Genomic DNA, 7,169 nt, shown 5'->3' with positions numbered 1-7,169 from the left:
GAAAAGAATTCTTGCCTCTTGTTGATTGCCTGGCTTTTTATTTATCAGCATATACTCAATCAATACCTCTTGCTAGAAGAATCCAAACTGCTCTAGTGTCCCCTCTGTGCTCCTATAGCATCCTGGGCATGTCTCTCCCATAACTCTCATCACACTAGGTCATTACTGTTCTTGTTGACCTATCCGTCTCTTCTTTTGGACTAAGAGCTCTTTGTACAAGTTGTATCTTATTCCTATGCTACTCTTATTACTTAGTATAGTCCTGTGCATATTAAGAACTCAATAAGTGAACTAATGAATGAATGGGCAAATGAATAAAAAAACAGATTCTGTTCTAATACTGGTGGTTTTCATAACCAAATGGCATATTTGGGAAATATTGCTCTATAGATATAAAAATTTTTGGAATAATGCTTAATATCATCAAAATACAAACTGTAAGTGAAAGAAAGAAATTTGGCTACATCCTTTCCTACTAAAAGAGGACTACACGTGGGATCTTCCAGTTTTATGGTCCTTAGATCAGCTTAATTGCAATGCAGGTATTTATATAAATGCAATTATGCTGTTTATAGTCAATTCACTATAAATGCTTTCTTTTAATGATTTCAGAAGTTAAAGGAATGAATGAACATCATCATTGTCACAGCAGTTTTTATAATTGAGTTTTGAATAATAAATGGTGTACAAGAATGTAATTTAAAAGCAGACTAAGAAGTACACTGTTTTTCATGATATAAATATTATTATATATAAAATCTCATCTTACTGATAAGATACTGTTTAATATTACGTAAGAGAAAAATGCCAATGCTAATAATTAACTAAACTCTTTTCAGAACATATTTTAATAGAATTTCATTTCAGGTTTTCTTTAATATCAATGTAGTGAAATCAAATATATCTTATTTTAAGCCTAAAAAGAAATCATTAGGGAGATTTCAAATATTTGTTAATGGTGAAATTTTACTAAAACAAATATGGCATACCATTCACATTTATGTTTGTTCATCATTCATATTTAACAACTACAAATGCTTCATGGTCTGAGCCCGAACTGCACTGTTTCTAATAGCTCAAAAACACACATCTCCAGAAACCAAAGTATGTTGACAAGATGCTATTTTATTTTTTATAATTATTTTTAAGTGTTGTAAATGGGGGGGGAGGGAAACTGAAACTTTGAGTCTGTAAATTTCATCTATATCAATCAGTATATATTATGATGGCCACTGTTCTAATAGTTCAGTAGATTGTTTACAAATTCCCAGAAAAGCAATACATAAAGAGAAAAAAGGGAGAAGATTCAGAGTCAAAAAGCTTATGTCTTACAATCATAGAGTTTCTCTGGAGGAGCTCAATAATAATATAGATGCATCAAAAAACCTGTGAAAAGCAGTCGATGCAAAGAATTTTTCAATCACCATTTTTTCCTTGACCTCATATATATCCATGTTTGTGGTTATTCTCATATTTTCATATTTGTTTCTTAAAATGTATCAGAAAGATGAATTGATTTAGAGATTAAATAATATTTTTCTCTAACATTTGGTACACTCAGGGGAACCATAAATTTTAGGACAGGTAGAAAGGCAGCAAATGTGACTGTATATATTATGCAAAAAGAAAAGGTCAAGAATGAACAGTTAGGGGTCCAGTGAGTCATCATTAGCTTAGAATAGAATTGAGTTGATCACTGCAGCTCAAAATGCCACCGGGTTGTCATCTAAAAGAACTTGTACCATCAATTTAAAATTAAAAAGCTCACTTTTACCTCTTCTCAAGAATCAACAAAGGATGTTGGTAAGTTTCAAAAATTGCATTGTCACCACTTGGCTTTCACAATGCTGGGAACTATCCCCTCCAGCCCCCAACAAGGAGAGCCTGTTTCCCTGAAAACTGAATGGTTTAGACCCACTGCTAGTGAATTTTCAATCTGGTAATGATCATCTTAACTAGGAATCCCTTTTTAATTACTTATACAAATGTTATATACTTTGAAATCAGGTCCTTGGTTTTGTTTACTTTCATTTTCACTATTTGTTATTATATTATCATTTAAAGTAATAGCCTTTGTGATATGCTTACTCTCCCTAGCACTATGCCAAGACCATTATGGAAATTATCTCATTTCAGCTCTATAAGAACCAAATTCAACAGGTGCTCTTATGATCTTCATTTTATAGGTGGGAAAATTGAGGCTTAGGAAGGTGTGAGCCCTTCCCAGATCTGTCCAAGTCTTGAATGCATGCTCATCCATGAATTTAGACTGCTTGAATAAAAAACATGATCATACCACTTGATATCTCATTTTAATGACTATTGTTCATAAAATATCCCTTTTATTTTAAGTTAGATAATAAACAGGAAAATGAAATTCCTATAATGCAGAAAGATGTCTACTTTATTGAGGAAAACTACTGTTCAATCTTGATCCTTTCAGAGTATTACCATCAGCAATATATATAAGATTCATAAACATCCTGTACCAAAGATCAGAGCAAGTTTTTCTATTCAACCTCAGCTTATTCTATAAAAATAGATGCTTTATTAAAACATGTGCATAATAATTATTAAACATCAGTGTTTGAATTATGGCTACTCATAGACTATTAAGAGCAGAAAAGAGAATCTCCTAGCCTTCAGATCAACCTCAGCAAAATCTAGAACAAGTTTCAAACATTAAACATTACATGGTGCAGCATAGTACTCTCTAAATTTCATGATGCCCAATACATCCTAAATCTCTTAAATCAGACACAACATTTCCAATGGGCTTTCTTTGATTCTCTAATGTACTGATATCACATTACATCAAAAGCATCTTTAATGATCCTCCGGAGGTCTTTCAAAATATATCAAGCTGCTTATCTAGAACCTATATGATAATTCAACGTCAGTTATTTGTTCAGTATCTACAGAGACCCACACCCAAAGAAATGGATAGTTAAGAAGCACCATAAAAATAAGGCTTTCATGAAAACCCCAAGATAGTCTGTTATTTACTCTCAAAATCCTACATGGCCACTTTTCTCCTTTTGAGAAGCTGTCTCCTTTTTTCCCCCTGAATTGTTTCTGAACACAAATAATTATATAGCAAATAAGATTGTGCATTCAGGATTTATTCAAATAGAGCATTCATTTTTGTGGGACCATTCTTCATTTATCCAGATCATAGTTTCTTAATTTATATTTTAATCTAAAATACCATTTCTTTAAAAAACAAATTTAAATTAGTTCATCTAGGAGCACCTGGGTGGCTCAGTTAGTTAAGCACGGATGCTTGATCTCTGCTCAGTTCATGATCCGACCATTTGTGAGTCCAAGCCCCACATGGGCTCTCAGACAGCACAGACTCTGCTTCGGATTCTCTTTCTCCCTCTCTCCCTGCCCCTTCCCTACTTGCGTTCTTTCTCTGTCTCTATCTCTCTCAAAAATATTTTTTAAAGACAAAAAAATAAAGTAGTTCATCTATATTTGTCCAAGACTTCCATACACTGAGACCCTTGATTCCAAATGGTTGATCCTTTTACCAGATTTTATAGCTCCATAATTGCCAAACACTGGTAGACCTAAATGGTACTACAGTTAGAAGTTAGAGATATGACCAAAGAACTTGATATCCTCATAACATAAAAATGTATAATATGATGCACTTACTCCCAAAATGTGGGACACTTAACACTGAGTACTTGTTATGGTTTAGTTAGTACGCATTTTTAAATCTAATGTAATATAGTTATTAAATACATATCAAAACATATTATTAATACATCAAAATTGTGATACTACTTCAGGACAAGGCAAAACAATATATAGGTTTTATTTTAAGTCATTTTAATAGACAATAATGAGTGTGAGTAATAGATGGGGAAAAGTTATGAAAATTATGTAAGAATGACTTAAATTTAAAAAACAGTGATATAATATAAAAATAGTTGAAAGTTGGCTGTAGTCTCAAAAGAAGCATCAAAATTAGGACATCCTAAATTACTATAACTAATTCATAGTTGTACTTGAAGTGAAAAAAGAGAATAATTTGGTTCCATATTAGTGGATAACATCTTCAGGCATATCTTGAAGCTAATGTTTTATTCAATGTGACATCACAAGCATTAACTTTTACAAACCAAGCCAAGAAATAAAATGTGCTGCATTTTAAATAATGTATACTATTTATAGATTTTGCTCCCACTCAGCTCCATAATTGCCAAACACCGGTAGACCTAAATGGTACTACAGTTAGAAGTTAGAGATATGACCAAAGAACTTGATATCCTCATAACATAAAAATGTATTATTTTGTAGGGGAAATTAAATATAATTATTACTTTTTTAAAAGTTTATCTATTTTGAGAAAGCACATCCACGTGTGCGAATTGGAGGGTTTAGGGGCAGAGAGAGAGAAAGAATCCCAAGCAGGCTCTGTGCTGTCAGTGCACAGTTCAATGTGAGGCTCCATCTCACAAACCATGAGATCATGACCTGAGCCAGCAAGAGCCAGTCACTTAATCAGCTGAACCACACAGGCACCCCTACAGTTAATTCTTAAAAATAAAATTCTTTTAAAAATATAATATATGGCCTTTGTTTCTATTTTGGACATAAGCTTCCACTTCGAGATCTTATTTTTAGAAGAAAATGCCAAAGTATAAATACAAATTAAAAATAGATAATATTAGAGTACTTGAGATATAAGTGCTTTGATACCAAAAGTCAGTAGCATGGTAATTCAGAAGCAAATTAGACATATGTGATTCTGCATGTAAAATTCATATAATATGCTCTGATACTTAAAGTCAGAAATATTATAGAATGATGTGTAGTGAGAATCACAGCTCCTGATAATGGTGAGTGCTGACTGAAAATTATTTCATGGAGGGAAACCAAAAATAACAAATCCAAAGGCTTTGTCATAGAAATTGTCACAGACAGTAGCTGGGGGTGGGGTGTCACAGACAGTGGCTGGGGGAAATTAGAGAGCTGAGCCTCAGGCACTCCAGTCAGCCTGTAAGATTAATCAAATGTATATCCATGGAGACTAATGTATACAGCTTTGGTGCAGCAAAGAGATTGGCAAAGTCACTAAGGCTATTAGAGACACACAATATGTACACACAGCAAGCGCCATCCCAAAGCCCTCTCTGTTCTCCATCAGAGGAGGAGCAAGTGGAAGAGACTGTAGACAATAACTCTGTTTGCCTTCAATTTATAAAAAGGGTTCAGATCAGGTACTTATTCTTACCACTCTGATATTTTATTGATAAATATTTTTTCCTCCTTTTCACATGGTTCTTTCAATCTGCCTTTTCTTTCCTCTGTCCCTCCCTTTTTTCTTCCTCCCCTGCTTCCTTTTCTTCTTCCCTCTCTTCTTTTCTTTCTTCCTTCCTTCCCTCTTTTTCAGTTTCTTCTTTTGTTTCTTTCTGACTAAGTCCAGTTGTTCATAATACTATATTGTTCAGGACTATCATTGTTATCTATTGTCTTCTCACTAGACTGACCTGCTAGCTAGCTTTTGGAACTGCATATTCACATAATTCTGGTGACTGTACATCCCAGTTGGCCTAGGATAGTCATCATTTATAATACGAGGAGCCCCACACTGCCACAGGCGAATGCAATGCAGGATTCAATATCCCATTACATTCTCCTAATAAAATATCCTCACAACAGGGTATTATTAATTTTTACTAAATCTTTTGCTTTTTTAATCTTTATGTTTTAACTTAATATTTAACAGAAAGAGAAAGCAAGAAACTGATCCCATTCACAATTGCACAAAAAACCATAAAATACCTACGAATAAACCTAACCAAAGATGTAAAAGACCTGTATGCTGCAAACTATAGAAGACTTATGAAAGAAATTGAAGAAGACACAAAGAAATGGAAAAACATTCTGTGCTCATGGATTGGAAAAATAAACATTGTGAAAATGTCATTATTACCCAAAGCAATTGACACATTCAACGCAATTCCCATCAAAGTTGCACCAGCATTCTTCTCAAAGCTAGAACAAACTATCTTAAAATTCATATGAAACCACAAAAGACCCCGAATAGCCAAAGGCATATGGAAGAAGAAAACCAAAACGGGAGGCATCACAATCCCAGACTTTAGCCTCTACTACAAAGCAGTCATCATCAAGACAGTATGGCACTGGCACAAAAACAGACACATGGACCAATGGAATACAATAGAGAACCCAGAAGTGGACCCACAAGTATATGGCCAATTAATCTTTGACAAAGCAGGAAAGAGTGTCCAATGGAAAAAAGACAGCCTCTTCAACAAGTGGTGTTGGGAGAGCTGGACAGCAACATGTAGAAAAATGAAATTAGACCACTTTCTGACACCATTCACAAAAATAAACTCAAAATGGATAAAGGATTTGAATGTGAGACAGGAAACCATAAAAACCCTTGAGGAAAAAGCAGGAAATAGCCTCCTAGACCTCAATCGCAGCAATTTCTTCCTCAACACATCCCCAGAGGCCAGGGAATCAAGAATAAGAATGAACTACTGGGACATCATCAAGATAAAAAGCTTCTGCAAGGCAAAGGAAACAATAAAAAAAAAGCTAATAGGCAACCAACAGAATGGGAAAAGATAGTGGCAAATGGCGTATCAGATAAAGGGCTAGTATCCAAAATATACAAGGAGCTCACTAAACTACATACATGAAAAATGAATGATCCAGTGAAGAAATGGGCAAAAGACCTGAATAGACACTTCTCTAAAGACGACATCCAGATGGCCAACAGGCACATGATGCTCAGTGTCACTCATCATCAGGGAAATTCAAATCAAAACCTCACTGAGATACCACCTCACACTGGTCAGAGTCGCTAAAATGAACAAATCAAAAGACTATAGATGCTGGCGAGGGTGTGGAAAGACGGGCACCCTCCTACACTGTTGGTGGCAATGTAAACTGGTGCAGCCACTCTGGAAAACAGTGTGGAGACTCCTCAAAAAACTATCGATAGAACTCCCCTATGACCCAAAAATAGCACTGCTAGGGATTTACCCAAGGGGTACACAAGTGCTGATGCATAGGATCACATGTACCCCAATGTTCATAAAGGCACTTTCTACAATAGCCAAATCATGGAAAGAGCCTAAATGTCCATCAACTGATGAATGGATCAAGAAGATGTGGTGTATATA

The sequence above is a fragment of the Suricata suricatta genome, chromosome 6 (assembly GCF_006229205.1).
Source record: "Suricata suricatta isolate VVHF042 chromosome 6, meerkat_22Aug2017_6uvM2_HiC, whole genome shotgun sequence".
Lineage (NCBI taxonomy): Eukaryota > Metazoa > Chordata > Mammalia > Carnivora > Herpestidae > Suricata > Suricata suricatta.
The sequence above is the reverse complement of the archived record's forward strand: the minus strand, read 5'-3'. Positions refer to the sequence as shown.